At 43.9% G+C, this 11,364-nt stretch overlaps 1 pseudogene; it reads right to left on the reverse strand.

The window, feature by feature from the left end:
• Positions 1-10,321: 10,321 nt before the first annotated feature.
• Positions 10,322-10,438, reverse strand: LOC136637020 (5S ribosomal RNA; annotated as a pseudogene).
• Positions 10,439-11,364: the final 926 nt, after the last annotated feature.

An 11,364-nucleotide genomic window follows, 5' to 3' on the forward strand; every position in this document is an offset into this window, starting at 1 on the left:
AACCTGAACTTTCCGGCACCCAGAGGAGCAGCAGCACCAAAATGGCTACTACTGCTGCATCCAATGGCCACCAGGCAGCCGCCAGTGACTCCTCGCAACATTTGTCCCCTTGCCCCAGGTAAGCAGCCCCATTCAGTCCACTGCCACATTACTTGGAGTAAAGTGAAATTACTTCCCCTTGCCCCAAGTTGTGGGGCAGCCAACCCCAACCCTGGTCTGGATGTAGCACAGGCCAGTTGTCCTGCCTGCTCCAGGGCAGGTTAGGATTGGGCTGCCCATCTCAAAACAACAATTCAGATATGCCATTTTGCATTTTTCAATGCATTTTTAGCAGTGGTTCAGTAAGTACTTCAACTGTAGTTCAATGGCAGTGCACATACTTTACATGCAGAAGGTTCAAGCCGTGATATATCTTGCTAGGGGTGGACTCCTGCCTGGTCAGTGCAGACAATATTGAGCTAGATCAGGAGTGTCCAAACTTTTTGGCAGGAGGGCCACATCATCTCTCTGACACTGTGTCAGGGGCTAGGAAAAAAAAATGAATTTACATTTCAAATCTGAATAAATTTACATAAATGAATATATGAGAGATGGAACTTATATGAATGAATGACGGTCTTGCAATAGCTCATGGCCTATAAAAGGCCTTGTACAAACCCAGGCCAGCCTTTCCTTTGCTGCCGCTGCTGCATCACAGATGTGAAACAGCAAGCAGTGGAGAGAGCCCTCATCCTACAGCTCATGCAAGAGGTTGAACAGTTGGCCATCACGCTGAGAGCATTTGCATCAGGCCAGCACGAGCTCCAGCAAGTCTCCAGAGGGCCAGAGGCTCATTGGAGACTGTGGACTCCCTGAGGGCCAAATTGGGAGTCCTTGAAGGCCGCAAGTGGCCCCAGGGCCGGGGTTTGGGCACCCCTGAGCTAGATGGACCAATTATCTGACAAAGTTAGGCAGCTTCATATGTTCCATCATGGAAATGTTCGTCAAATGTCAGTTTCCCCACATGAGTTGATGAGCAGAAACCTAATTCCTACTGTGGACATGGGTTTGAAAAAAAAAAAAATTATATAATGACTAGTTACCTAATAATCTCCTTGTAAGCACTCATGTGACACCTTTCAAGAAACAAATCCACTACTACAAAATACTACATCAGAGAAAGTTCTAAGACTGCAATCTTATACACAATGACCTAGAAGGAATTTCCTTTGAAGTCAATGGGACTTACTTCTGAGTAGACGTGCATAGAATTATACTGTAAGATAAACATTTTGGACATAAAAATCAAATTTATATTTTTTCCTAATTTGCATTGTGTCTGACAGTGCTAATTAGTATTCAGAGATTTTGGAAAGAAATAATATGTAAGAGTATGAAATTTTTTAAGTTGATCTTTAACATTGTTCTCTTAAAATTCTTCAGCATACATTAAAATGTACATTTTAAAATAATATCCCTCAAAGTCAGGCTTCAAAAGCAAAATCTAAAAAGATTTGAAATTCCAAAAGTAGCTCTTATTTGGAAATGTTGCCAACTTCATGCCAGGCTGTGTTGCACAGCTAGCCCCACCAGTGAGATGGTTTGTTTATCATCATTGAACATGGCATCGCTTTGGGACACATGGCTTTACTATAGATATTGAATAAACCCTGCTATCTAAGTACTTTCATATGCTTGGATTATTATGTCTAGAACTTGACACCATGTCGTCCCTGATGTTGCCCGATTCAGGGTCATAGAGAACATAGGCTTTCTCATAAATGTCAACATTGCATTATCAGCCTCAGTGAGGCAATCCTTCATTTTCCTGGGATTGCCTTGGGCTGTCCCTATTCAAATTCAGAAGACTTTGCCACATGTCCCTTTGTTACCATCACTGTTCTGCTTTGGTTTGATATTTTTGTGTAGGATCATCAGTGGAACTTTTGGGAAAAAACCACCAGTTTCCTGCTATTGCCTTACAATAGCAGAAATGTGACAATAGTATATCATTGTCACATGGATACAACCTGTGATTAAAAACATGCAAGGTAATAACGTCATATTATTTGTGCATAAAATAACTTTAGAGATCTCTCAAGTAGATCTTCTCTGTGTTCCTTTTCTGAGAAGAGATCTTTTGAGGGGAGTGGCCAAGGGAAGAGCTTTCTTCCCTGCCCTGCTAAATCATTGCCCTAAAGAGACACCCCAGGCCATATTACTGCTTAGTGTTGCTAGGTTGAATGCATCCCAAATCCTGAAGCAGGGCCTGGTGATGTCTCAAGATAGCCAATCACTAAAAATGGAGAGCGATTATGTTACTAGAACAGAACCCAGCAATAAATGGATGGGGTCCAGTGGAAAAAGAGCAAGAACCAATGCAAGTTCATACATGGAACTTGTCTGCATGAGAATACAGCAAAAAGCTAGAGCAGGGGTGTCAAACTCGTTTCATACAATGGGCCGAATAGCATTCATGATGCCTGCTGAGGGCCAAAAGTGATGTCATTAGGCAGGAAGTGATGCCATTAAACAGGTCATAACCAGAAAAAAGCACTTTTTCTCACTTAGAAACTCATTAGCTGCCAATGATAGAAAAGAAAATATGCAAATATTTTCAAGGGATGTGAGCACCCAATTATCATGTAGGCTGCCCTTTCAGCAGTGACACCTTTGCACTGCTCAGCAGCTGAGATAAGGGCTGGATAAAGAGCTTCCCCGGGCCACATGTGATCCCTGGACCTTATATTTGACACCCCTGAGTTAGAGAAATAGGGGATTTTTACAATTCAGCTGTAAAGCATCAACAGCCCAATCCTATTGGCCTGCTGCGCTACCAGAACACAAGTTACAGTAGCACAGCATGCTTTACCACAGTTGCAAAAATGTGACCTGCCATTCTGTGCAGCCACCGCCACAAGTATCAAGCAGAAGGCAGCCATGTTCATGCATCAGCAGCCTCTAGAAAAGTTCTGGTGCCGGTGTGGGGTATGGGCAGGGAACAGGGAGGGGAGGAACAAGGCAGAGACTGGGGCAGGAAGGAGGTGGTATCAACAGCAGCAGCTCCAACTACTGCCTCGACCCACCAGCCTCGACCCACCTACCAGGTCCACTCATACTTAGGCCAGCAAAATCTCTGACATAGGTCCAAGTATATCTGCTACAGCAGCAGAGGCTTACCCCCAGACAAGGGGGGAACAACAACAACAACAACAACAACAACAACAACAACAACAACAATAATAATAATAATACAGGTATTTCTATACCGCCTTTCTTGGTCCTCAGATTTCTCCTCGAACTTTATTCAAGGCGGTTTACGTAGGCAGGCTAATTAAATCCCCATAGGGATTTTTACAATTTGAAAGAAGGTTTCTATCTTTCAAGAAACCACCACATTCAGATGTTTCTTTCTGATCTGGTCGCAACATTCTGGCCTCCATCCTCGCACGCTCAGAGCAGATGGAATAACTCGGCTCAGCTTGTCAGCTGCTTCAAGGTCGCACGGTGCCGGTGGCCTCGAACTGACGACCTGCGGATGTTATCTTCAGACAAATGGAGGCTCTACCCTCTAGACCAGACCTCCTGCCCAATGGTTCCCTTACCTGGACTGGGACTCCCCCACACACAGGATGAAGTGTGCGCTTCGGTGGCATGGCTGCATTGGCAGCGGGATTAGATAGGATTGGGTGCTATTTAAAAAATTTTCATTTTCTCTGGTATTTGAATTTAAATGTGACATTAATTTGGAGCTTTATGACTAGTAGCGTGCATTAAACTCACAGCTGTTGAATTTGGTTTTTTGGGGGGTGGGGGGGCTGGATTTATTTGCATTATTATTGTATTTAATGTTTTTATAGTGTTTTATGTTCATGGCCTAGGGTGTCTATGAATAGAAAGGTGGTGCATTGATGTTGCAAATAAATTCATGGCCTGTGATTATAAAGTACCACTGACAAGCCTTCTGTTTTTCCCCAGTGGAATCCTTCAGCACGATTCTCACTGCATTGCTGTTTCTGACAACTGTCTAGTAACAAGATGAAAGAATTCAGAGGTGCTAAGGGAAAAAGCTTTCTTTTTTATGTTCAGTTCCATTTGGAGCCGCACAGGGTTTTCCAGGTCCATTTTTCATTCTGTTGTTATTTCAAAAAAAAGCTTGAAATTTTTTTTCCCCACTGGCTTTCCATTTCCCTTCATCAACCCAGAGACTATTGAGTTCTCCCCCTGTTGAGTTCCTAAAATAGCATGTTTGGAAAGGGGAGAAAAGCAACAGTCTAGAGTAGGGACGTGTGATACGGGGGCGGCAGGTGAGGCAGAACTGCCTGTCGTAGTCCATGGAAAAGCAGCGCAGCCACCCAACCTGCTTACTCCTGAGGAGGCTTTCTCAGGTGTAAGGAGAACTTCCTTTGGTGTAAGGAGAGCCTCCTCAGGGGTAAGCAGCCAGAGTTGCAGTGCTTTTCCATGGACAACAAAGGGGCAGTTCTGCCTCACCTGCCGTCCCAGCACTACACATCCCTGGTCTAGAGATGATGTAGAAACATCACCATAATGGAGACTATCCGGTGCTATGAGGCAATGCCATTTCTGGAAACAGGAACCTAGCAAAATTTTGCCTACAAAGTGCAACTTGCATGGCAAGTCAACATCCATTTGTGGGGACAGGCTAGCACTACAGTAAAGGTCTCCAGGTATCTACACAGCAAGGGCAAGCCTAATTCAATTTTCATAGACAATCATGAAAGTGAATGAGAAGAATTCTAGTGATAGTGAAAAGCCCCCCCCCCCAAAAAAAAAAAGTATCCACAGCAATGTAGTTCTTGAAGACACTGGGAGCCATTAATTACGTACACAGGCCCAGTGGTGTCACTAGGGTTTGCATCACCCGGTGCGGGAGGCCAGCACCTTACCTCTATGATGGCCCCTCTCTCATGCAGTGGGCAGGGCAACACCCTGGGTGATGGGCATGGTGATGTAACATTGCCCCACCCCCACTGGTGTTTTGGGTATAACTTTTGATAAAATAGAGATATTTCAACATGATTTATTTCATTGCATTCTGTATGAAATTACACATTGATTGATATATAACATAATGGTATTATTCAAAAATACCAAGATTTTAAAAATTTTGGTCAGCAGTGATGTCACTCCCCCCCCATGCACATCACCCAGTGCCTGCATTTCCCAAGCAATAACACTGCATAGGCCCACCCAAAAGAAAACCCTTTTTTCAGGTGCCAAGGATGTTTGAATGAATTTAGAATATTTTGCTGGATCTAAAAATAGCATTTGTTTTGCCCAATTAGGTCAATTTTGGGGGGCGTGGCATAGCCACCTCATATATGCCAATTCAAGTATCTTCATGAAGAAGCCGATGCCATGGCTGTCTCACAAGGAAGCTGCTTGAATCATTCAGAATGTTTGGATTCAGTGCCCCAAATATATCCAAGAATAAGTCTAACTTATATAACAGCAAACTATGTGTAGGCCTGTGTGTTATGTGATAAAAGCAAGGCAGTGACAAGCAGTCTAGTAAAGAAGATGAGAAATTTTATGAAAATAGAATGTTTTTGCACATGGAAAACACATTCAGGATTACAAAACCACAAGCATGATACCATATGCTGATTCTGGCACATCCCAGGGTTGCTCCTGAATTCCACTGAAAGTAAAACTGATTTCACTATTTGCAGTGCCAGCGAAGCTATACAGGACTATCAAACACCCAGCAGACCCAGCAAAATCTGTAATTTTCACTCAAATCCAATCAAAATTCTTGCTTCCAGAAAGAGCTCCAGCGCTTGAGTATCATGGCAACGAGACTACTTTCACACCCAATACCTCATTCCAGGAAGAAGCAGCCCACATACCAGGGAAGAACAGTAATGCAGGAGCATAGCTGGGGCAGCAGCACAGTAAGTACTGTTAGTATTTCAGGTGCTGCAACATTTGGTGAGTGCCTGTGCATTGCCATTGCTGCCCCAATGGCTCTGACAGTGAATGGAAGGGGCTGCTTACATGGCATGTTGGGGTGCCCTGCAGTGCGTATTGTGTCCCCCTCTGGCTATGCTGCTGAGGTAATGGTTATACAGGTCACCATGCTGGCGACCAAGTAGGATTTTTTTTGTCTCCTCTCTGTTTGGTTGTTGGTCTGTAGGCTTTTTCCCAACTTCATACTGTTCGGATTATATACCATTGGAGTATACAAGTGGAGTGTTGTAATCTACAGTTTTGGTCACAACTGGCAGGTTCAATACAGGTGTGGACTGAAATCACAATGCAGGATCAATAAGCACCTGAAGGCATCCAATGCATGAAAGGGGATTGTCTGGAGAGTGAGTTGGGAAAGACCTCTGTTAGGAATGGACAACATTGCACAGTCAAGGTTAGATGACTGGAGGGTGGTGATTATGCTAAGTGCCTCCTTGACCCTAAGTAGAATCAGCTGAGAAGTGTAGGGACCAGACTGCTCTGCTGCTTGGTGCCAGGGTGGGTCACCCAAGGAGCTGAGTTAATAAATTATTGTGCCTGGCTCTCTCATGGTTTAGTTGCACACATCGGTGGGGAGTCAAGCCTCTGGAGAACTGAACTCACTGCAGAGACTGCAATTGTGTTTTAAGAAAGTTGTGACCCTTTGGAATTCAAAACTTGAAGCTTCATCTCTTATTGGTGTGAGGACAAGACATCAAAGTATCCAAACAATAGCATAGTTGTGCAGTTTTAAGAGACCCATGGTGTCGTTTGGCTACAAGGAAGACAAGGAACAAACACATATGAGGAAGCATGTCTCATTGTGTGCCTGAAGATTACAAAGTTCATGATGTGTGATTGTGACAAAAATTGCATGTATCCAACTATATTTGATTATTCACCCATGCTATTTGGGCAAAGGGGCACTTTTTAAAGTAGAGTCCTCTTATATTTAGTGAGGGGAGACCAACTCTTCCTCTTCACCCCAGCATGGTTGTTGCTGTTGCTGGTGTCTCTTCTGTATTTTTTTTTAAGATTGTGAGCCCTTTGGAGACATTAAACTATTTACTAATTTATTCTACTATGTAAACCACTTTGTGAATGACTCTTGTAAAAAGCAGTACATAAGTATTCTTAATAATTATATTTTTAAAAAGCAGCAGATAATTGCAAGAGTAGTTATGTACACAGAGCTATCAAGAATGGTGCCAAACTGATGGATTTCTCAAGGAAACCTACTACTTGGGGCAGGAAAGAAATTTGATAATCAAACTCATCCTGGTGGTTTCACACATCTCTAATCATAGGCACTGCTGGGATTTCTTGGATCCTAAGTTAATTAAATCGGTACAGACTTTGATTCTGATGGGGATACCTAGAGCAAGACGTGTAATCCCTGAACATCTGTTCTTTTCAATTTCAGCCATGGATAAGGAAATGGAACCATGTCTACTTTTTCATGTCTCAAAGTAAATGATTCAAAACCTAGAGAAAGCAAGATAGAGACACACACTCCAAACACAAATCTGGTAGTCTGAATTTAGCTTTCATAGACCTGTAGCTCAAGACAGTAATTACTAAAGCTGCAATCCTACACACTCTCATTTGAAAGCAAGGCCTACTGAACACAGTAGGATCTACTTTTAAGTAAACATGTTTAGGGCACAGGACTACTCAGAAGTAAGTCCTATTTTGTTCAATGGGGCTTACCCTCAAGAAAGTGTGGTTAGGATTGCAGCCTAAGGCTTGCAGTGTAAGTTCATTGAAATGAATGGAACTTTAGACAGGACTAATTTGCCTCCAATGGTCTGCAGTTTGCTGACACCAGTGCAGTGGCAAGAAAGCCGTGCACTTTAGTAGCATGGCTCAGAGCTGATGCCAGTGGGGTTCTGCTAGTGGAGAGGTGGATTGCAGTGGCACTAGCATCTGCTATACCCTAAACCCCTGTCTCAGGTCAGACATGCGCCCAGCAGACCCCTCAGAGCTACACCAGAAATAGAGCTGGAGTAGATCTGAAGCATGCCATATGGGACCCTTCAGTGGTGACACAGAAGTGTCTTCCCTCTTACCTCTCTTGCCCAGCCTCTCCACCTGGGATGGAACATTGGATGCAGCAGCCAGTGCTGTTGATATCTGCCCCCCATCCCATCCTCAACACACCTCCATCCCCGCCACAAGCCCTGCCCCACTCCACCCACCCCTACCTCCCACACCAACTTACTGACACAAGTGCTACTGCACAGGCTCCTGTCATTTGGCCACTGCACACTATTTATGGAGGCAGCCAGGCTGGTCTCTATGGCACACTGCATTTTGCAAGCACTGTAAAGCATGCTGTGCCTCTGGGACACAAGTTCCGGTGGTAGAGAAGGTCCACAGGATTGAGCCATTAGATAATGATTTAACACATTAACAAAGTTAATGAATGTGGTAAATGTCCATAAGTTTTCCTCTTCTGATGTACCATTTACATATCTTACCTATTGACAAACTGTGGAAATCTGTGCATGAAATTCACATCAAATGTTTTATTATAATGGATTTGTTTTGCAGTGCTCACTGGTTCAGATTTTCATGGAAAACACAAAACTTCATTAATCTTTCTTATCTCACTTAGTAAACTACACAGAATGCTTCCTTTAAAAAGAATGCAACCAGTTCACTGAGCCAATATGCAACCAGTTCAACAGCCAGTGCCTGTGTTTGGAGAGCAGGGAAATTACTCGTTTTCTTTAACGATATTAGGTTTCCAGTCAAGTGTAGAAGCCGTCCTGTCATATTCCACTCTGTAGCCAATAAACCAACTAGTGCTAATGAAGACACAGTATTTGGGCAAATCTCCAGTACAATCAACCCTTAAAGAGTGTGATTAACCTTGTGCAAGTAATGTCAAAAGTGCGGGAAATCTTTGCAAACAGGCAGTAACAATGATCCTCAGGTGTATGGCTTCTTTTACTCACGAATTATGAATATGCAGTACTGGCAAAGCCAAGCCCACAGGCTGGTTGGATGGAAAGGCCACAGAAAGAGATCTAGAAGGCAGGATTCTCTATCCACCCCAAGGTCAGGCACCAAGAATCAATCACATGGTAGAGGAGAGCAGGGACCACTAGGTTCTTCAGCACCCGAGACAGATCCTTAGAAGCAGATATGTTCAAACAAGTTCCCAAGTACAAGTGAAGAGCTGTTCATTTACACTGTACCTGGGTACATCTGTGTACCCGGGTACAGTTATTCACACATTCTGTTCAATGTGGATACAATCTGTGTATGTGTACATGGATTGTTGTTCTGAAAAAATGAACCAAGGGTTTATTCATTTTTTGTAGCTCAGGACCAAATCACACACTATGCTAATTGCATAACTGGCCCCAATGTGCTTGTGTTTTGATAGTTTCAGAGAGCCTATTGACAGCATGGGGGTCAGAGGAGGGCAGTACAGCCCAGGGCTGGCTTCAGTGGGCAGGCCTATATGGATATGTACCAGGTTCTCGATTATGGCTGCTTTGCCGTGCCATAGAAGTTGCAGCAACCTCAAAATTTCCTTAAGAAATCTATGCAAGATTTTCTTTATGCTATGTTGCAAAACAAGTCTAGTTTTTCTCAGGGAAATGTTAAGGCTGCTACACAGCAGCCAATGGATTCTTGCAGGAGACCTTTAGAGAATGAGAAAGCCCTTCTAGCCCTTCTAGCCCAAAATGATTATAGGCTTCTGGGGGAGTAGGGCACCTCCTCCTTTCTCCCATATCCCAGTTTGGCTGGGATGCTCCCAGCAGTGATGGATCCTCTACCACTGGTAACATCCTTCTTGGCTTTTTTGTGGGGAGGAAGAGTCCAGCGGAATACTATTTCTTTCCTTCCCCCAGAGGCCATTCCAGTAGGACCTTCACTGCCACCAGAAGCATGCCAAGGTGAACTGGGAAGAGTGGCAAAAACTGTCTGCCCTCCTGCTGCCAGGACCATGCCTACCTGCTTGCCCACCCAGCACCTAGTAAGTGGAGGGACAAGTTGGGGAGGAAGAGCCAAGCCAGGGGGTGGTGTATGCACATCCAAAGGAGCCACCGAAATTCTTGGGTCCCAGGGGCCAGTGACACTGGGGCAGCCAGTTAAAGCCAACTAGCACCACAGGCCGGACTCCTCCTGGTCCTACGAATCAGGTTATTCTAGAAAGTCAATCCCCTATCATTACACCCTCTGCCTGTACAACTTATCATGGAGACAGTCTGCTTGGTTAGTTTTCTGCATCCACTCCTGTCTGACTATTGTTCCTAGTGCTCCAGTTGCTGTTGTCCAACATTGGGAGCTGGACCTTGATAGCAGTCATGCTTTGGTGTCTGTTTGGCAACCTTCAGTCTCAAAAGACTATGGTATAAGCCTACAGCACCCGGTATTCCCAGGCGGTCTCCCATCCAAGTACTAACCAGGCCTGACCCTGCTTAGCTTCCAAGATCAGACAAGATTGGGCATGTGCAGGGTAACAGTTGCTGTCACACAGTGATTAGAAATAATAGGATGTTCTGGATGCATAGCAAAACCTATTGCATGAGTTACAGTGCCACTGTGCAAAAATGACAATTCTTGAAGTGACACTTTCCTGGGACAAGAATATGTCGCCTTCCTGAATTATTGCCTTGCCTCTTGAAGTGGGGAGTCTCAACAAAAATGATCAGACTTTCCTTTTCTCTCCCAGCACAGTGAAGGCACCTAACATGTACAACCAGGTAAAGGTGTTTTCCCAGGAATTAGGAACCTGCAGGTTCTGATCTCCCATTGTCAGAATTAAAAGGGTTTCCATATAACAGGGTTTGCGCGTCTCTTGAATAATTCAATCTGTGTCCTCTCTGCAAACATCTGATCCATTAAATATTCACTAATGCTTTCAAGGTTGGGATGGATCATGGGTGTCAGTTCCCAAATTAGAAAGATTTCCTTTTAATGTCACTAATTTCTATCCTATCATTTCAGGTTATTTGCAGCACATCAAACCAGGATATTAATAGCACAAAGACTATGCTCTGTTTGTAAGCAGAGCAATTACACAGACCCAAAGCAAAGAGATCAGCAGGTCTGTTCTGGGTCCTACCCAAGCCATTCCCTAGACTTCATTATCACAACCTGAGCCACCAAGAGGTCAAATGACTTGCTCAAGGCTGCAGAGTGTATCCTAAGCTGAGAACGCAGAAGCCAGTGGATTGTTAGAACAGTCTGACATCTTTGGCAAAACTTTCCGTCATCCTTTCATTTATGATCTGTAATGCTTAGCGAAGTTGCTTCGTTTGCAAGTAAATAATTTGCAAGTAAAGAACTTCAAGTAAATTTATCTTGGGGCTGTTCCTGGTTCAGTGGAATTCTGCATGCCTGTTCGTGGAGTCTAAAAATAATCTGACAAGAGGACAATGATGTCTTTTATTTTAA

This window comes from Tiliqua scincoides, chromosome 1 (assembly GCF_035046505.1).
Source record: "Tiliqua scincoides isolate rTilSci1 chromosome 1, rTilSci1.hap2, whole genome shotgun sequence".
NCBI lineage: Eukaryota > Metazoa > Chordata > Lepidosauria > Squamata > Scincidae > Tiliqua > Tiliqua scincoides.